Source organism: Strix aluco, chromosome 13 (assembly GCF_031877795.1).
Source record: "Strix aluco isolate bStrAlu1 chromosome 13, bStrAlu1.hap1, whole genome shotgun sequence".
NCBI classification, from domain to species: Eukaryota; Metazoa; Chordata; class Aves; order Strigiformes; family Strigidae; genus Strix; species Strix aluco.
The window spans coordinates 8,523,879-8,545,304 of NC_133943.1; the positions used below are offsets into that span (position 1 = coordinate 8,523,879).

The following is a 21,426-nucleotide window of genomic DNA, read 5'->3' on the forward strand; positions in this document are numbered from 1 at the left end:
ACCTGGTTTTGTTTGTTTGTTTATTTTTAAGTCACAGGAAGAGGAAGTGGATGACATGTTGTTGCTGAAAGTTTCTGGGTAAGAAATTTCCCTGCATAATAAAGCATCTCCCCCAGGGACTAAGGACTGTCCCTCTGATTGACGGTTTAATCTTGGAGGGATTAGACTCCTTGCTATATACAGCAGAGAACAAGATGTATCTGGTTAAATGTGAGTTTGATGTCTCAGAGATTGTGGTGCACATGAAGGGTGGGTGACAGCAGGTGGCCTCTGCAGGAGAAGGCAGGTGTTTGGGAGACCTGGGACCCCCAGGCCAGCAGCAGCCCCTGGAGTGGAGCGGGGCTCCCCCTGCAAATTCTGTCATCAGTTCAGAGGGTTTGTTTTTAAAATCGTTCAAGGGATGAAATTTCACTTAGCTGGAAGAGAAGAGCCTTTTATCCACCTCAGGCGTTTTCTTTTCAAAAGCTGCCTTTGTCAAAGAGTGAGTTGGTTCTTACGTTGGTGAGTGTTTTTTGTTTGTTTGTTTGTGTTTTTTTTTTTATTTTATTTTATTTTATTTTATAGACTCCTACCTGTGTTGACCAGAGTTTGCAGAGGAGCAAGGGGCAGAGGGCAGGTGCAGGAGCTGCCCTTTGCATTTGGCAGTGTGCTTGGGGGCTGGCTGCAGCCTCCTGCATCCTACTGAATTTGCCCATCTCATTTCAAAGACCAGGCTGGCCACTGACTCCATGTGAGTGGTAGAAAATTATTTTATAGAACTGAATTATTGAAGGGCTGGTGACCAGCAGCCTCTGTCTGAAGCCCTTCTTTTGGAGCATGTGGAGATTTATGGGTGGATCTAGTAAGTGCTGAAACACATCGTTCCGTGGCAGTCCAGCTGACTTCACTGCATGTGTAAGCATCTGAGTTTATGATCTTTTTTAGCAACTGAAATGCATTCCTGGGGAACTTGAAGTGGTCAAAATGTTGAGCTTTTTTTTTTTTTTAAGCTTCCAAAAATCCCACAAACTGAAAAGGATATGTGAAATTAGAGCGTTCACATTTTCTTTCTCTCATTATTTTTTCAACATATATTAGAAGGAAGAGACTGTTTAGTTTCCTTTTCTCCCTTGTGGCTGAATCCTTCACAGCAAAGAATTGCACTTTCTTTTCTAATTCTCCTCATCTGACATATGACTTTGATAATTTCCATCCTTTCTTCGTAAACACAGAATTTTCTTTTCTGAAAGCATTTGAATACTATTTTAAAATAAAGCTGAATTTCCGTCTTTATGTAATTAAAATGTGTGAAGTCAGAAGGAAATTGGATATAAATAATGAACCTGGTGTGTTATTTCCTCCTTTGTTCCTTGTAGGTATTTCAAAAACAGAACAAAACCCCAGACAAAATACCCCTGGAAAGCAAGCTGTAGTGTCTGGTGCAGCAAGGGATAAAGACTTTAATCTCTAATACAATTGAAGGAGACTTATTTTTTCCTCTATCAACACAAAGAGGTCACTCTGAGACCCTGGCACTGGAGTTGCCTCGTGTGGTATAGATTTTGAAATTGTAGTGTGATTCCTCACTTTTTAATAAGCAGAAAATTGCACAAGAGCTTTGACAAATTAGCATCACCATCCAGTGACCTACCTAGGGGTGAAAAAGGAGGAAAAACCCATGGGAGTGGGATGATTAATTGGGTAAAACATTATATTGTGAAAAAAACCGGTGTGGAGTCGTGTTTAAAGCATGTCTCCACTGGTGGTGTCCACACATTTTTTTATTCATTGTGTTTAAGACTGCTGTAATCCATCAAAAGGTATAGAACGGCCTGTTCTTCAGTTCTAGGTGTATCCTAGTAGCTGTTTTCCTTCTTTGTTAACATAAGTATTAGCTATGAGGAAACAAGCATGGTTTAAATTTCTTTTAATTTCAGAAAAAAGTATATAATTAGCTAAAGTTTATCCTTTCCTAAGGGAGAAACACAGCAGTTGGTCTTTTGTTTCCCTTCCTCATTACCCAGCGTTTGGCCAGAACAGCACGCTGTGGCCTAACAGCAGTGGGATGTTTTGCATGTGTGGTATTCTGCGTATTCAGAGTTGGCTAGAAATAATACCAAACTTTTGCCCGAATGTGACTAGAATAGTAGGCAAGTACACTGTTTTAAAACATTCGTGTTCATAGTATGAATGAGAGCTTTCCATTTCTCCACAGTCTTCCCCAAAAAACACCCAACCAACCAACAAAATATTTATTTTTTTTAACACAGCAAGCCAGCTGAGGTGTGCTGGGTCAGTACACAAGCATATGCCTTTCCGTGCAGCACAGTGACTGACCCTCTGTCCTGACTTTGGGTGACTTAAGACCCCTGCATGTTCTGAGTTTCATTAAATCTTTTTTTCCTTACCTAGCCCTTTGCTTGTCCTTCTAGCCTGAAAAAACTGAGATTATTAGAGTTTCAGTGCTCTGTTGTGTTTGCCTGCGTAAGGTGTAAAATACATCAGGATTGAGCTCTGAGTTTCCATTAGATCTTGCTAGGCATGTGATTTGAACATGTTTTGTGCATGTGAAAACATGCAAAAATATCTTGAACTTGTAGAAAAAGATGAGCTTCCTTCAATTCAAATAATAGTGGGTACTTATTGTATCATATCTGTTCCCAATTTTCTTCAAAGAAATGTTTCTCATTGCTGTTTTTTTGTTGTTTCAGTGACATAATGGCATAGTTAGGAGCTGTAATTTGCAGCATTTTCTTCTCAGAACGAACTATACAGAGATGTTTTGGATGTTTAGCTGTACTGTTTCAAGGTAGCTTTGACGAGTCGATCATTCTGGTATCCACTGTGATGCCGGCGGGAGGCTGAGTAGGAGCCTGGGACAGAGAGGAGAGGGAGGGGTGGCTCAGGAGCATGCGAAACTGTGGATTGCTTTGCAGCCTACGCTTATTCTCCCAGGGAATATGAAGATCTACGTGTTGCTTTGATTCACTGAAAAATAAGCTACACTGTAAAATATGAAGAGTAGTTTAAAAGTGCTTTAACAAATTAGAAAATCGTTTTAAAAATAGGGGGAAATTTTGAAAAAAAAAAAAAAAAAAAGTGTTGATTGTTCCTCATCAGAAACGTGAAACTAAACAAGCAGTGGCATATGTCCAGGTTTGGAATAGTTATTTTCCTTTTCAGTCCTCTTTAGGACCAAATCAACAAAACGCTCATTTACTTGTTCTCCAACTTCAGCCCAAGCGGGCTATGCCTTTCGGTAGACTCAGGAGAAACTTAAACATATTGCTGGGCCTTCATTCAACAATTTGTTTCATGTGCTTTTTCTTAATTTAATTTAATTTTTTACCTGTTTGGTCCAGGGACAGACTTTCAGACTATTCTGATGTTCTCAATCATTTTTTTGTTGTCTTGATATCCTGAAGTATGCAGTACTATGGAAGTGCTGTATCCCAGGAGTATGTGAATTCACTTTCCAAACACAGTAGTGCCCAGCACTGGAAGAAGCCATGCGTGGGCAGGGGAGAAAGTTGCATGCCCCTGTTCTCTTTCTTCACATAAACTTGGCTTTCTAGCCAAAACATTTCTGTATGCAGCATCCCTGCCTGCCTTGACCATTACCAGCACATAATTCTGGGAGCATATAGGCACTTGTGGTCCACCAGCCCCAAACAGCTGTGGATTTCCTCCTGTATTCTTTATTGCCACATATCCCTATACCAAATAACTTATTTTAATTCTTAAAGAAAGATATTTAATCATTAAATAAATTAGTATAACCCATTTTCTTTCTTTGAGCATCGGGAACTTCACAGGTGGATGCTGGATAACACTGGGTAAAGCCACATATGCTCACATGGTAGTTCTTTTACTGGATAACTGGAGACAAGTGAAACACTCTGCTCATAGCATCGTACCTTGAGCCAAATGGACATAGAAAGGGAATTAAACATCACCCCTTCCCTATGCCCCTGACCTGAGCAGGGCAGGGAACAAAGGTGCTTCTTGGAAACTCTTGATCTGGCCTTGTCTTTGACTGGCTAATGCATTGGCTGAAGATCTGCTGTTTAATTCTGTTTTACCATTGGTTATCAGTATAAGGCCAACAGCAACCTGGACTTCAGTCTGCGAGAGTTGAGTATGGGCAGTTCTGAATCTGCCGTTTTCAGAAGTTCACTGCAATTAAACACCCAAATATTTAATGAGATGTAAGTAGATAATATTGACCAGTATTTTAAATAATATTCAAGATGCTGAAAAGCTGCAGGAGGAATTAAGGGAAAGGACAGGTTATTCTTGATGAGGACAAAACCATTAGTGAGGAGACACAGCCACATCTCAGGTCAGTACCAGTCCTCATTTCTTCCCCTGGCCCTGCCCGACATTGGTGTGTGACTTGGGTCAGATGCCTGGGAAATTAAAAGCTATCTGCAAAATGACAGTAACCATGATTCACATGATTCTTTACCTTTCAGGGGTTTGTGAAAATAAGTGTGTTAAGAATGGTGAGGCACTTATGGATGCTACATTAATGGGGCAGAGTAAGACTCTTCAGATAGTGAGGTGGTGGAGCAAGGGAGTGGAAGGTGACTTTTTTATTATTTAGGAGCAGAAATTTGCATGTAGGAAGTTTGTACCCACGTGACAAGGTCAAAGTTGCTGCTCCTCCCACTTGCCTAAATTGTTCCTGCATAAAGCAAGTGATGCAGAAGAAAACAGCTTCTTCAGCTCTACCCTGTTTCTGTATCTTGGGGTAAAATAAAGCATGGGAGTATGCCGACTGCTTGTTCCTCCACCACCCATCTCGGTAGTGCAGAGGAGCCAATCTTTCTCTGTGAGAAATCTGAGTGTTAATAATTTCTGGCAAGTGTTGTGCTGAAGCAGACAATTTTGTGACGCTAGCCAGGCGTGTTGAGGAGTTACACTGGACAGTGCAAGGAAAACATTCATGTTTGAATTCCTCACCCCTTCGCAGCCTCTCAGGGCAGCGGTGCGAGCCAGTGTAAATCCAATTCACGTGGCTCCTTTCTCCTGGGAATGCCTCCAGCGATGGTCTGATGCACGTGACAGCTGCTTATTTCTTTGAAAATACCCCCTGGGTAGCTGTTTTTCTCCCCCCTCCCCTCTAAAGTGAATGAATGTGGTAAAGATAACCAGCCTTAATCGTGCCTCATGATGGTGTATCTGGTCCCCTAATGTCATTAGATGGATGTGAAGTATAGGCTAGGTGTATTCAAAGGGGCATTTCAAATATGTTTGCTAAATGTAAGCCTAGTTAGTTGCTTTTTATTAGTTATATTTTAAATGAGACCTTCCCCTTCCCATGTGCCCTCCGTATTTCTACCTACCATTTTTCTCCACAACATTTTTAAGTTGTTTTTCAAATGGATGTTAGAAATTGGGTTGACTGGAAAAAAAAGTGAGTTCTGATCAAGGAAAAGTGTTGACTGTGTTTTCAGTACTGTTTTATTGAAAAGGCATTAGGGAAAGGAAAAGCAAGGTGGGCTAAAAATTCCTTAGTTTAGAAAAAAATGGGTGTTTTATAACTAAGTCTCACTTGAAATAACTGGCACTTGCCTGATCCCCAGGGCATTTCTCGATTATGGTTGCCCATGCCACATAAAGATCTTTCCCCCCTGGCAGACATAAGATATGTGAGACATTAGTATCTGTGCCATGGGAATATTATTAACTATATTGCTTGAATCTAGGAAGACCTTTTCCTATTCTTTAGGGATGACATCTTAGAGATCTACCCTATTGATTCACCTCTTAAATCTAAGCTACTCCGGGGTAAGCATGTACGTGTGGGCTCTGGGATAACAAGCTGCTGTAATCGCAGTTAATCCACAGTTTCTGCCCATGGGTAAATACAAGGTCATTCAAGGCTGCTTAATTTAGGGTTAGGAAAATATTTGTAATCATAAATATATTTTTAATATCAATATAGTTTTTTAATATCAATATGCTTTTTCTAGGCCAGCTAGCTCCAAGGGTTTATGGTACTGGTTTAGGTATCCATTGCATTGCATAAGTAGGATATAAACACCCAATGAAGTGTCTTTTAGTCTTTATGTTCTCAATGGAAGAGAGATTTTTATAATAGATATTCTTGAAAATTGTTGCAAGTAGAATAGTTCTAGTTTTAAAATATAATTTATTCCATTCAAGAGATCAACATAGTGCTCTTCAGTACTGTGTAAATATTTGTATATAAATAGAATAGTCTTTTTAAACAAATAATTCTGAGGAGAGTAGATTTTCTTTGTGCAAAGATTGTGCACGTAATAGTTTTCACCTACCAGTTTACCAGTGCATTCACATTGTAATTTTATTTGCACCTAGCTGTATGGTACAAGGCGACAATGGCAGCATTTCTCACTACATGAAAACAACAATTTAAACACTCAAAGGTATTTTGCTACTGACACTTTTCCTGCCTTCCCTTTCTCTTTCTAATGGATCAGTGATTGATATTATTGTCGAGTTTGCAGAAGGATAGTGACTGGCAATTCACACTTCACTAAGAGGTTTCTAATGAAGTTAGAAAAACTGTAAAGTGAGATCAAATTTCACTAAGAAAATCAATATTCTTTCACAGATTATTATTTATTTTTTTTTTAAATAATGAGATGTCTAGATGCACTGTACGCTGAAATGAATGCCCTTCAGAAATCTGGAATGAAATAGCATTTGTGTTTAATATGATACTTAATTTTTATTTCCCTCTATTTAGAACAAAATTGAAAGTGACACATTACTGTAATATTTGCAGATTACTGCGTTATTCTTATGAGGTGGTAGGGTGCTTTGTATTTCCCCTGACAGTTCTGAATAACCATTGTTAATGACTTAAATTAGAAATAACTTTTCCTTAAAGGCTCTGGAAGTAAATCTGTGCATCAGAGGCACTTTTTGAGAGCAGCATCCGGCTTTCTGCACAAAGTTTCCCATGCCCAAGCAGGATAATACAAATGATTGATGCCTGGGCCGAGCTGTTCAGTTTTCTTAATTCTCCTCCTCCCTATAATTTCCTTTTGCTCTCACCTTATGTCATATAAGGTGGTAGTGAAACAGCTGTCCTCGTATCTAATACAAGATATTTTGTAAGCATATGGTGGTAGTCTTAACTGGGGTATGCTTTGAATACCAATAGCTTGTCCTGCTGCTGTGGAATACAGGTGGTAGGGCTGGCTGCCAGACAAACTCCGAGCGCTGCTTGAGGGGGGCACAGTGGAGCACATCCCAAATGCAAAATCCGGTTGCTGGGATGTTTCTCCTACTCTAAACCAAGCTGATTTTTTTTTTTTTTAATTAGTATGAAAGAACAACTATTCATACTAAATATCAGGTCTATAATATAAGCTTTGAAACAATTCACAGCCTGAAAATAAAGCGTGAGCCTAAGCTGGGTGGTAGATCAAAGCCCAGTAGTGTCTGGGCATGTGAGCCGCTGACTTCGGTGAGCGGCTGTGAAGCCGACTGGCAGAGCCAGCAGGACACGCATGTAAGCACACAGCTCTCGCGGGCTGGTTGCAAATGAAGTGGGTTATTGTCTAGTTAGCAAGTCCCAGGATACTGCTGTGGTATTTCTTCTCAAATCCTGGTGTGCAGCATAATAATGCATCTGTTTGAGGTGCGGAAACAATTTATATGAGTATCCAAACAAATCAACTATTTGGAGAACATTTGAATGAGCAAAATAAAGAAGAGTGTCTGAATTGAGACATGACTGGAAGTTAGTAAGGAAGGGACAAAGGGTCATTGAGGAGCTGAAGGATGGGCCACATGAAGATTTCTATAAAGCCCTAAATTAATCTTTGGTTTTGCTATTACTCGAAGACCCCACTCTTTAACCAGTTATGATCTCAAGTTTAGTTAACTGGGGCCATCCATCGTTTTGCACACTCAACAATTCGCCTGTTTCTGAGAGACAGAAGCACGTATGTGCAGTTGATTCTTCTCACACAGCTTGAGCGGAGCAAACAGCTCCAGTACTGCTCTTCTGGGACTTTGACATGAAAGATGCTTCATTTCCTCACAAGATTTAAATGCCGCCTTCAGATAACTTCTTGCTGAAGTTCCTGCTCCTGCGGTTCCTAGGTAGTAGAAATCCATATGGATTTGTTGCTTTCAGTGGGGTGACGTAATTAACATGAGCTGAGATGTAGCCCTTAAGGGATTCTTAAAATTTTAAGCTAATTTGAGTATAACTTTCAAGCCAATGACAGATAAAATTAAATTCTTGCTTTAAGGAAGTGCAAAGTGGCTATTTTTGTTCATCTTATTCCCATATTCTTGTAATCCAGTTTTGCATGCGTAAGCATATCAGAATGAATCCCACAATGTTGATCATTTCTGGAAAGGGATGCTCTATGTTGGCTAAGAGAAAATACTGAATTATTGAGTAGTTCTCTAAATACACTGCATCTCTGAATAAAATTAATAGAGTGGCAGATGCAATTGTTACATTGAGGCTAAGACCTGAGATTTGCAGATGGGATAGAAATTATTTTTATGGAGAACAACGGCATGAGTCTGTGAAACACTTCTGTTCAATAAAACCTTTGCTAAAGTCACCAGAATTGGGGTTTTTTTGTATGGGAATGCTTCATTATCTTGCACTGACTTTTTTCACCAGAAAGAACCTAAATTTTATCTCAAGCATGATATTAGAAAAGCTTTCCTATTTGTAAAGACAAGCCCATGAAAGACTCAAAATAGTTGATTAATTTGTATATTATTTTAAAGATGGGGATAAATAATCTTCTGTAAAAGGCATGTGTAACAGGCTACAGATGATACTGAGGATGGAGGGTTTTGACCTGTCTGTGTAATAAGATAACCCAGCTCTAAATCAAGCTCATAACTGGCCGTTAAGACTCTGGATTCCTTTTAGTGCCTACTGGAATTGCCATTTTGTTGGTCATATATTCTGTGGTGCCTCGGGACCATGGCTGGTTTGCTCGCATTAATGCACAATTTCCATTCTCCCTGTTCTTTAACCTTATTTAGAAACATCAATATTTTAATGAGAGCTCCTGGCAAGATGGTATGTGGTGTTTGGAACCGCTCCTGGTTCTACTGGAAATCTCAGCTGCCTGGCAAAGGCGCTGTTGTAAAAACAGCCAAGAGATTAACGAGAATTAATTTACTTGCAAGGTTTGAGATGAAGCAGAAATTTTTCTCTAGATCAGAAGCAAGAACTGTTTTCAGGTTTCTTTTTGTTTTCCTTTTCTGTATAGGACCTGCTACCCTCTGGGATCATCTGGACATTTTTGTCCAACTTCTTCCTTCCTGCTGCTGCTGTCTGTTTTCTTCATGTGGCCCTTTCTGGTTCAGGCACAGGTCCTTGGTACTAATTTGCAATTTGTCATTGGGAGTGTCGTGTAGTTGGGAGATGTAGGAGCTGTTCTGGGATGGTGCATCACCGCTCTGCAGGGACCAGACTCAGCCTGCTGCAGTTTTGTGTTCCTGCGATTACCCCTAAACATGGAAGTCTCAACTGACAGCTGTGTTATTTTAAAAGCATGACTCTCTCCTATCCCCTTGCCATGAAGTGTTGCTATTCAGAGTGCTTTATGTGCTGGTGTAATTATATCAAAGTGTAGATATTTAATGGTAGGAATAGCATCTGTAGATTTGCTTGATGACAGAATGCTGGAAAGGCTTGACAGTGCCATGGTAATCATCATACCCATTTAATAAGAGTGGTTGTATGGTAAGTGTCAACTGTATATTAAAATGATATTATTAAATATGGATCTGTGCATGGCAGCTAACCATGCTTTTGATCAATGCGTATAAACATGATATGTCACTTAATTGTATTAAACTTAAGTTTATTTCACAGTTAATCTTCATTTAATTAAGACTGCAATTTTGGCAACTTACTGTTCAGTGATTGCTGAGGACTCTTTGAAGCTGTCTGACCAAATTCTTGTGATTTATATATTTATTTTTACTGCTTTTTGAGAGGATATGTTTAAGGGAAGCATCTTATAAAGTAAAAGCTGGAGAAACCATTTAAAGTGTGTGGAGCTAAAATACTGCCCTGACCAGCCGATCTGGCTTTGAAAGCATTGTGCTGCATTACAGGTATATCAGTATCTTTAGTTTCACTCCTTGAAACTTATTGTTCGTGGAGACTGTATGGCAAACAAGCTTAGACAGGAAGTGCAGAGCCACACAGGTAAAGAAAACTTTATTACTCCACCTCTGGTCCTTCAGCCTAACTGATTTTTGACATGGCTGCTGGAAAACCACCGGCTTTTTCTCAATTGAATGTTATTTTTTCTGAAGTGCTACAGAAAAAAATGGAAGTGCAAGCTGCTTTTTTTGTGAGAAACTAAGGCTGAAACTCTATGGGAGGAATTTAGTGAACATTAAAGAAACAGTAATTTAAATTATGGAGAAAAGGCAATAAATCACTGCGCTTGGTACTCGTTCTGAACTTCATCTCATTTAGAGACTTTTTTCCGTGTTGACAGAATTAAAATATTAATTTGGTTTTCAATTAATCTCTTTCAGCTACACTTTATGTTTCTGCCTGAGGTTTTTATAGATTTTGACACTTTAAAAAATGTATTACTAAGGGCAGGGTTTTAATTATCTGATTTCCTTTTCCATTTAAACTTCCAGACTGAATTTCATCTAAAGATCTTATCTGCCATGTATTTGATTATTGGACGTAGATCAGTCATCTGGAGATATCTGTATCATCTGTCACATACGTCGGAGAAAAAAGTTAAGAAATTAGTGTCTGCTGCTACTCATTTTGCATTATCCATTCGGATGCAGTACAGCTCAGGCAAGCGCATCCGCCCTGGATGCACTACTGCACCTGCAAGGTGCATCAGTCACGGAGCTCGGCTGGGAAAGGAGAGTGGCTTGAGGCAAAATTAACTCCATTAAAGTTAAAAAAAAAAAAAAAAAAAGATTTAAATAGGGTAAAATATTTCCAGATCTTAAATCTCCAAAAATAAAAGCACATGCCAAAGTCATACTGCATTGTGATAATATATGGATGGTCTTAGGAAAGGGAGCAGGATTATCCTTCTCAAAGACCTTGCCCAAGGAGTCCCTCAGGCGATACACTGTGTATATATTTCTTTGTAAACAGTACAATTGCTACATTTCCAGCACAGTCAAAAAAATAACAAAGGAACCTCTTTGGTGTGGCTTTGCTTTGCAGATCATGCACAACCCTTTGGTCTTGTACAGCCACAAGCAGTCTCTTGCTTTGTAGAAACTGGACATCTCTTCAGCTGGTGCCACTTCCTCTACTCGTCTCAATAATTAAATTATTCCTTAAACATTCATTGTGACGTAAATTGCTAAAGAAACCAGGTTCATCTCCATTGCAGACAAATGCAATGTCCCCACAAAGGAAATGCATCTGCAGCATGCTACAGAAATGATTGCAAAGCAATGGTTGATTAATTGGCCTCCAGTTCTGGGCTTGTTTATGCTATTTTAATGGCCTGCAGGCTTTTTGTTCCAACATATAAAGAAAATTAAATATTGTCAGTTGCACGTGATGTAACATTTGATGATCTTGCAGCTGCTGCATCTGACATCAGAGGCAGGCACAGTCTGTGGAAATGGGAGATGGAGGGGAAAGAAATGAGATGTAGGACAGTTAAACAATTTTTAGCTTAAAAAGATACACTAGCTATAAAGATTTCAATCACCATCTGGTTGCTCTGCTTTGGAGGGTCGTGTGTGGCCTGGGTGCATACCCAGGGTCTGAAATACAGACTTGGCTTCTGGGACCCTGACACTAATTCCACACATAGTGAGAGGTTCTTAATTAGGCCTGTTCCACAGGAGCACTTACTTTCCACTTATGTAATGAATTTTCTGTAAGTAAAAGTGTAGTACAATAATTGTGATGCATGATGGGCGTGTTTAGATAACCCTCCTATTATTTTAGGAAGTGCAGTACTTCAAAGAAAACTTATCCCAAGGTGTCCCTTAAACTTTTCTTTTGTATTACCCTCTGGATTACTCTCCTATCTCCTTCCTTTGATATGTTAATTCAGTCATTTTTTCCTATCAGGGCTCATTGCTACTGCTTTTTTCTTTTTTTTTTTTTTTTTTAAATCGTAATTTAATTTTGTGGAGAGTTAATGCTTATCAGTCTTGTTTTACTATTTGAGAATTTCTGTGACCATTTTTATTCTTTGAAATGAAAATCTATGTACTTTCCTGACTGACTTCTTTTGTGTTTACTAGTACATTATGTAACTATTTTTTAACAGTTCTTTCTGATTATTGTTTATTCTTCTAAAACCAGTAACACTGATTGTTATTGCTTTTAGTTGGAGCTGTTTGGGTTTTATAGTGCTTTAGCATAATTAAGAAACATGTATCAAAGCTCCTGCCAGAAGGTTTTGTCAGGCTCTCTTCTAGGCATGTTAACTTTGAAACTTTAACCAAGATTAGTCAAATTTACCCTCAGTTTATGAAAACTTTACTCTTGCAGGAAACACAAACACTTGTTGGGATTGAAGCATGGTCACAAATTAAGCCTCTGGCATTAGGTGCTTCTGTCTCTTGGCCAAAAGCATCACTTGTCAGATTTCACCAAAACTTGTACAGCATGTGACATCTGACTTGGTTTTCATCAGCTATACAGCAAATGATAATGAATTAATTTACACATTTACACACATTAATTTGCCCTTTGAGCAATAGCTTTAAATATCTATCTACTGTTGTCTCAAAAATTAGGTATCCAGCTCTGCCACCTGTGCACAGCCCAGATGATGCTGAAGCTGCAGGGCTGGGGTTGCCTCATACTGAATTGTAAAAATCTAATTCTTTATTCCTTTCTTACTCAGCATAAGGCTGATAAAACAGTTCTGTTGTTTGTGCTTCAAATTTAGCAAAAGTCGTATGGTTTAGCAGGAGCTTAATTATATTTACTGTAGAGTTCAGCCAGCTTTTCCAGTTTGGTTTTTTTTTTTTTTTCCCCCTCACGGTACTGCAGAAACATGCTGGTAGTACAGCTGAAAATATCACTGCTTGATTCCTTCCCAGCAGATGGTGGTGCCCTCATAATTCCGATGGTGCCGATGCACTAATATAGCAGAGCTTCAACGACCAACAAAGAGGGGAGGAGGGAAAGTCCAGATTTAGAAGTTCATTGGCATGTGACCCTTCGTGTCACTGCAATGATCTCAGTGAGATGCTGCTATTAGGAGACTCAGAGGGTTTGTGTAGTCACAGTGGTGACTGAAGTGCGGCATAAAGGTAGTGGATTTAAAATCAGCTTTAGCGGCTACCAGTACCAGTCTGTCCGTCAGCATGGAGTCACCTCCCTCGGTTCTCTGCAGGCTTGCTTTCACGGTATTGGCAGGGTTTGCCTTCGTCTCTATAATACTGATGTATTTAACAATATTTTTCAGCTTGTTAAAAGTGTGCTGTGTCTTTGCCTCTGGGCACTGGAATAGCAATTAACAGTATCAGTATGTAATGAGGTACTCCATATAGGTTGGAAGAGGAAGTCCTCCTTTTCCTCTAATGAGTCCAGCGAACATCAAATGAAATTCAAATCTCATGGCTTACTGGGAGGTTTTTTCCCCATCTTTGTGCTTTGTGTTGGTGTGAGCAAATCTTGGTGTCCAGGGATTATCATTCACGCTGATGGAATTGGGTGTCCGTGGTCCGGTGCTGAAATTCTCTGCTGAATATTTCTTTGTATGGCTGGCTCCCCATCAGAAGCCAAAGTTGGACAAGCCCTGTACTTCAGGGATATCTTGACCTTGCTAAACCACATCTTTTTGGGCTGGAGCTAGATCTGAGAGGCAGCTGTACTCAGAGTTACAAGAACTTTGCATCTGGAGATGGATTTCAAGTCTTCTCTCTGCTTTATTTTCCCTGACTCCTCCATGAGCTACGCTCTACTACTGTGCAGTTGCTCTGACAGGCAAGACAGAGATTTTGTAATTAGGAACCTTCCATCATATGGTGTCCCTGCTGCGTTTCATCGCCAGCTGTCTTCCTGGGGCTGAGGAAGCTTTGCTTTTACCATGCTTCACACAGCATTAAACTGTGTAGAAAAGGCTAAATATTGTAGGCCAGATGCTGCTTTCCCTTTGCCTTTTATCAGCCTAGAGAGTAATTTCACTCCTGGGATGGCACTTTGCTCATGTTAACTGGTGCATGACTGCAAGAGGCTCCCATTCCTCCTCAGTCCTCCTGGTCCTCTGGCACAGAGAGGACTGTTTGCAGAGGATTATTTTCATAGCGGGCTAATTGTGTGGGACCACCTTTCCTTTTCCATTTTGGGGTGGTTTGGTGGGTTTCATTCCAGCTGCAGCATAAAGGCAGGCAAAACATGTAGTGTGTTTCTTTTTTTTTTTTTTAAGGAATCCTTAAAATGGGTGTGACAATGAGATCTTTGACTGGAGCTAACCTCTCTAGGTATTTATCTAATAAAACTGAAGTTTTCTGCAGTATCCACAACACCCAGAGTCTTTCTTTGAAGATGAACTCCTACCCACTTTCCTTCTCCATTTCTATTTGGAGATGCTTCTTACCCTGCTTTTATCCTGCGAGGGAGGAATTTTCTGAGCCTGAAATGAAGAGGCAGCCCCTGAGGGGACTTTAATACAGAGAGGTTACAACTCAGACAATAATTTGGGTCAATTTAAATGGCATGTGGGTGTGGGTTTAAATAAATAGCTTTAACCTTTAGCTTACTGATGGAACTGAAAATAGTTACAGAGATGGACACATTGGAAGAAATGTGTACCATTGCTGCCAGCATTACTTTGAATAAATAGATCACTCTTCAGGGCTGTCAAGCCAGCACCTTCACCAGTAAAAGGAAATAAGCTTTTTTTTTTTTCTTTTTTTAACCAGCAGCCAAGTTTTAAAGAAGCTCTTACCTTTTCTTTATGGCTTTGCATTCAGAAGCCTGTACTTTGCAATTTGCTTCTATCAACTGGACTTTTAATAATATTCATAAATCTTAGTGGTTATGTAATTGCCCAGTTACATCTGTATGTAGACTCTCTCTAACCAGTTATATCCTAAAGGCAAGAATTAAAGCATGTTTTGATCATGACTGAATGTTATTACCTTGTTTCACCCAGGAACTCTTTCTTTCCCATTATTTGTGGCTCAAAAATAATGGGGAAAAAAAACCCAAAACAAAACAAAAAAACCACCTCATGAATTTATTTGCTTAGTTTACAGGCCAAAAAAGAGTGGATGTGCTCTAGTTCAGTAAAAGTCCTCTCCAGTCTGAGCTCTATCGCTGCTGTTGTCCAGATTATAGATGTGGAGTAGGTATGAGCTCCTGTAGCTTGCACCTAGAGGAAGAGAGTAGAATTACCAGCAGAACTCTTATGCTAGCATACAAACATATATCTGGAGAAGAAATATTAATTTCATCATTATTTTAAGCTCCTAACAATATGAAAATCTCATCCAGAGTATTGTAATAAGAAGTAGCTATGTGGCAGCTACTCAAAATTGTCCACAAAGAGTTGATTTAACGTCAAAATTTGCAGTTAGTTGGTGGGAGGGGAAGAGAAAATTGTTCCTTTTCCGAGAGGATTGAAAAATCTGTTTAAAAATCAAATAAAACAGAAGAACCACAAAACAGATGTAATGGAAATGTTTTGTTAGGGTTTCAAAGTGTAGCTGAAGCCAAGCTGTGAGGACTGCAGCACAAGCTGAAGGAGAGCTGTGAGGACTGAAGCACAAGATGGGTTTTCAGGCTCACTGCTTTGGAAAAGGGAAGTGGGGAGCTGCGTGCCCCAAAAAGCCTCTAATTCCTGGGGCTTCTTGTCGTCCTTGCCAGGCTGTTTGGTGAGAGCACTCAGAGCTACAGAAAACAGCCTGATGAGTTTGGTAATGGTGACTTTTTTGAGGAAAGAAAAAGCTGGTGTTGGGTGTCAAAGGCTTCTGGTTTATCTTCTTCTCCATGTACCAGGTGCTGCTTGGAGGCTGAAGGTCTGCCTGTGAGGAAGGAAACTGCAGATTTGTTCTGGTTTATGCTGATGGGTTGATATTTTGGCACTAAAAAGCAGTGTTGTAAATGTCCATTACGTCCTGCAGCACTAACCCAGTCAAATGGCAGAGTGTCCTCCCTCTTCAAAGCTGGAATTGCATTTTCTTTGCAATGGCCAGTAGTATTAAACGGCAGCATGTGTCGCCCACCCTTAGTAATGATGAAGCTCAGCAGCACGGGAATTGCCTAGATAAATAAGATGCTGATAAAGAACTACCAACTTAAGATCTTGTAAAGGCAGTGAGATTTCTTGGAGGAGTGCAAAGCTATTTTCAGCCATTGATTTGCTCCTGTAGCATAAATGTAGGCATGATAAAATATGCAGATACTGTTTCATAGTAACCATCTTCTGATAGATAATAATGGCAAAGAAAAACAGAGTCGTAAGTTTGGCGTGGGCTAGAGTTTTAGCACCGTTTCCTCCTGCAGGTTGTTACTACTGGCTATACCTGCTGAGTAGCAAATACGTAGTTACAAAACATGCCAAGGACAAATAAATGCATTTATGCTTGCATAGATCATTACCCTGTTACAAAAGGGTGGCAGCCTTGTGTTCTGTAAAACATACCGCAGTCTCGACCCTACATAACTGCATCATACCATGACACTATGAAGCCCTGTGGGAAGATGTTTTGGCATGCATTTCCATAATGAAATACCTTAAATTTGCTTATGCAAACCAGATTGGAAGTGATTCACTAATGTGCGAGCAAATTTTGCATGGAACCTGTTACAAGAGCAGCACATTGATCATGAGCTTGTGATTTTGTATTTTGTGGATGTGGGAGTAGCTGTGGGGTTGCTGAGGCTGGAGGACAAACTGCAGCACGGTGCCACCAAGGACAAAAGCTCAAGGGCTGAAGTCCAAAGGGATGAATGTGAATGAGACCATTCACTTTACAATGGTAAGGATTGAAAGGGAGGTGCTTGAGAGAGGTAGAGAAATTTTTCAGGTTATCTGCCAACTCTCTGGTTAATCAAGATAAGGAAGAAAGTAGCCCAGGTGGTTTAGTTGTTCTATAACTGTTTGCAAGAGTTTCTCAAACCCTTCCCTGAAGCACCTGCTTTTGCTCCTGTCTGATTTAGGTTTCTGGCCTAAACAGAGCACTTGTCTCATCTGCTATGGCAGATTCCAAATTCTAAATATCATATAGAGTAATCCGACACAGCGATATCCCCTGCAAGGTGTTTATCTTCCATGCCCTGGGCATTTTTGTGACTTTATGTTCATCCCTTGGAGACTTCTACACTGCTTATCAGTGGAGTATTCAAGGATCTATACAACTAACAAATGCCAACCACAGCAAGCACTGGAAGGCCAGTTGGTGTGTTATCTTCATCTGTAATTCTTGTATTAAAAAAGGTTATGGTCAGTGTTCCCTTTCCTTGGTAACAGCAATGTTAAACACGTCCCTACGTCTGTGGGGGTGCATAGCTGTGTATACATGCAGGGAACAGTCTGCCACCTGTGTGTATATGTATGAACTTGAATGTGTGCCTGTGTATGGACAGATGGAGGGCAGTTTGTCTGATATATAACATGGGCAGGTGTGACTTCAGTTATCTGTGGAGAATACAAGTGCATGTGTCTGTATGTGTAGCTTTAATGAGTTAGCACAAATACCAGAAAGATGAATATTGCACTATGCACTTGGAGGAGTGGTGCACCCTGCAGCTTCCAAGGCTCTCCTGGCTAAACCATGCGATGTGCAGAAATCAGCAGCCGACGTGCCCTCTGACACTGGGTGGCCGCATCGGAATGGGAAGGGTGAGTCTGGGGGGTGGTGGTGTTGGTTATTCATGTAACAATTTGTATTAAGTAGGCACTTTCTTGTTCGCTCCTTTTGATCTTTTTAGACACCATAATTATGGATACAGTCTTAACAAGGATGACAAAAGGCCTCAAGGGTTATAAACTAGGAGGAGAGGTTAAGAAAATTATGTTTATATTCATTAGAGTAGAAGCGATTAAGAGGGGTCGTGACCAAGGTGTACAAAATCCAAAAGGTATTGAAGAAAAAATGATGCCACCAGAATATTCAAGGGAGAATCTGTGAAGACAGAGTAAGTGGAGGGCAGGTGGCATTTTGATTGGAATTGGTTGTGGGACATTTTTAGAAGTGTATTGCTCTCTGAGGAAAATAACTTACGCTGATCAGTGGGCTATAGGAAGACAGCTTAGGGCACAAATATATTGATAGCTAGAAGTGCAGGGTATGTCACGTACCTTCTTTTTGAAGTGTCTGAGCAGGCTGGGTTTGGGCAGAATGTAATTAAAAAAGGAATTGAGCTTTTGAGCTTGCTTGGAACATAAGCTGGGATGCAAAATGTTGGGAGGGGGAAAACCCCACACTTTCATATTGAAGATACCTTGGTGCAAACTTGTTAATTAAAGCAGTGGTATAAAGCTGAGGTATCTGGGAGCTCTAATGCACAAAGACTAGATAATTTTGGGGGAGTAGCACAGCAAAGAAACGAGACCTCTGATTAGTTTTTTCCCCCGTGTGCCCGTTTCCCACTGCCAGGACAGTGCCAGTCTCTCTGTGAGTTCTTCCAGGTGAGGGTCCCATCTCTCTGCATCTTTCATCTGTAGCACTTTATAGGGAGGAATTCAAGATTCTCAGTGCCTGTTGGGTACTGTGTTTTGCACAATGTGTGTGGGTACCTTAAGTGTAAGGCAGGAGTAAACTAGCCCCTGAAATCCAAGAATGATCTAGAAGATATTTAGTCCTGCCAGTTTGTGATGCATTTCTTTAGTACTTTGCTTGAAGAATTAAAAAAAAAATATGAGGCACATTCAAACCTCTTACCCAGTCACACTGCACTAGTGCATGTATATATTCTTTTCATGTATGCATACAGTCCACTTCTCAAATTTATTAAATGATCTCTATGTGTTTCTGCAGAATTCCATTCAAGATTTAAAGCCAAAGCTTTGCTAATCAATGAAACTTACAGCATTTCAATCAGTTTAGCTGAACATGAAATAAATTGCTAGTTCTTGGCCCTGTTCAGTGACTACAGTCCAAGAAGAGAAAGCAGTTATTTTTAGACTATTTTTGTTGAATTTGAAAATCTTTTGTGAAGGAGATTGCAGTGATGATTTGAGAAAATGCATTTTACTAAGACTGAGGAAGCTGGCAAGCAAACTGATACTGGTTCTTAAGATTCAGCCTAGAGTTAGATAAAGCTGGTATAGCTGAAGAGTTTAGTGTTCAGCAATATGTGGGAGTAGGTTGCTGGCTGTGTGTAGAGGACGTAGGGGCTATCGGTCTTGGAGACCTCCATCCTACCTTCTGATTATTCACACAGTGGATAATTGCGTGAAAATGTGGATATTTGTTGTGTCCCTTCTAATCATTGCATAAGCTGAGGAAGGGTAAGGAATGAAAAATTGAGAGGCTTTTGGTTCAACCTTTCCCCCTGTACTATTCAGTCCAGCTGTGCATTGTTCAGTGGGAGGGCAGACATTGGCATAGTAGGGCACATCTGTGCTTTAGCAGTGCACACGGGAGGCATCTTGTGGCTTCCAGAGCTCCTCTGCATCCAAAGTTTGTAGCCAAGCCCCATCTGAAGTCAGTACATCTAAACCTAGTATCAGTCTTACTAAAAAAATGTCATAAGGAACTAGCATGGCTACACCAGGAGCTTTTCACTAATGTGACATGGTACAAACTTAGCAAACAAAAATGTGTGGCTAAGAACAACACTGGTTGTGCAGTCACACAGGCTAAAATCAGAAGGACCGAGAGGCAAAATCGGTTACAGCTATACAGGGTTATGAAACGACTTGCAAAAGCACTGGCAGTAAGAGGAAGGCAAAAGTCCATCAGTAAGAAAAGGAAGCAAATAAATGGACTAGACAGAGAAGACAGAAATACCAAATGCCATTATTTTGCACTGCTCTTCACACAAAGGTTAATAATTGTGTCAGATCTATAATAGTGTTCCCTGTAACAAGGGGTTATGAGCAAAGGCAAGAACAAGATAAGGAGTATTTAGATAAGTGTGATATATTTGGGTCAGCATGTCCTTCTGAAATGTACCCACTGAATTATTTACGACAACTCTCAGAAGCTTATGGAGGATAGGGTAATCATCAGAAGTCCGGAGGAAGACAAACATAGTACCTGTCATCACAGAGGACGTTACAAGGGATATAGACGTTTGTAAATACTCAAAAAGATACAGAGCAAATTATTGAACTTGCACATACCTGTGGGCAGAAAATAATATCTAACATGCTTTATTAAGCCCAAGCTAATCTAATTTCCTTCTCTGATTGGGTGACTGATCCAAAAGAGAGGAAAGCAGAAGCACTTTGTCTTTGGCCAGGAGTCTGATGCTCACTTAAGAACCATGTTCTCATATCTGAGAGAAAGCTGAGCTCAAACTTGTAGCTTTCAAACTTTCTGATTGTGGATTGGTAGAAGAGGTACACATTCCCAGGTAGCAAGGAATTCACTGGCCAATAACTACTAATGGCTACGCACCTGACTTTAACAGAATCATTAAGAACAGTTTACGAATATTTAACTCGTATGTCCTTGGACATTTTGGCCATGGCGTGTGAGAAGGATCTAGCTTAATAATTTTCATGAGTAACTTGGATGATGGACCAGAAGGTGCATTTTCCAAGTGTGGATGAACCACAATCGGAAAGAAAAACCGGTTGCACACAGGCAAAATAAGGAATTGCTGTATAGGGACTCAGAAGAGTTCAGGGGATGTCACTGTGGATCCCCAAACTGATGGGTGGCAAACAGAAGCTGCTGTGACATGGTGTTCACAAAGGATGTAGGCAACCCGAGAGAGAAGCAAGAAAACCAGCACTAACACTGCTAGTATTAGTCTGTGGTCTACTGTACTCAGAAAATGCTGCAACTTTTTTGAAGAAGGGAGGTAATCTGGGGAAGTTGGAGGGAACAGTACTGGCACATTCAGGACTATTTCAGAGCAGCTGCTTAACACAGAGTTATGGCCTCTTGTTACCAGACTTAAAGGTGTCCAAATGGGTAGAGAGTTGCCTTGATAACAAAACCAAAAACACAAAATCTCTATGCACGAATGCATGACATGGATGGATTTATGCACTCATAAATCCAGTTAGACTCCTGATTTAGGAAAACACTGAAGCATCTGCTTAACTTTTTCTATGACAGGTTTTAAGCAGGTGCTAAAAGCTCTTCCCAGAATGAATTGCTTTTCTGAATCGAGGCCCAATCAAACATATGCTTGTGTTAGAAAAAAGATGTATGCAGTAGCATAAATTCTCTGAAGGGGGAGGGGAATATGCATTAAGATATTTTTAAATGTCTATTTTTATAAATGCTTTCTCTTAATGGAAATTGCTGTATACAGCAGTATACTCTGCTTTGCTCTCTCTGTACATCCCTTTCCCCGGTGTATTTACTATGAAA

General features: G+C 40.1%; 1 protein-coding gene across 4 annotated transcripts in view; it reads left to right on the forward strand.

The window, feature by feature from the left end:
• SGCD (sarcoglycan delta) overlaps positions 1-21,426 on the forward strand; it is a 399,682-nt gene that overhangs the window by 152,063 nt on the left and 226,193 nt on the right. For 2 of the 4 annotated variants that reach the window (XM_074838560.1, XM_074838565.1), the window contains exon 1: positions 13,219-13,332. The exons of the other annotated variants lie outside the window; for them this stretch is intronic. The gene's annotated coding sequence lies outside the window, so the exon portion shown is untranslated. Of the gene's footprint in view, positions 1-13,218; positions 13,333-21,426 lie in introns of those variants that run through there. 4 annotated transcript variants of the gene reach the window in all.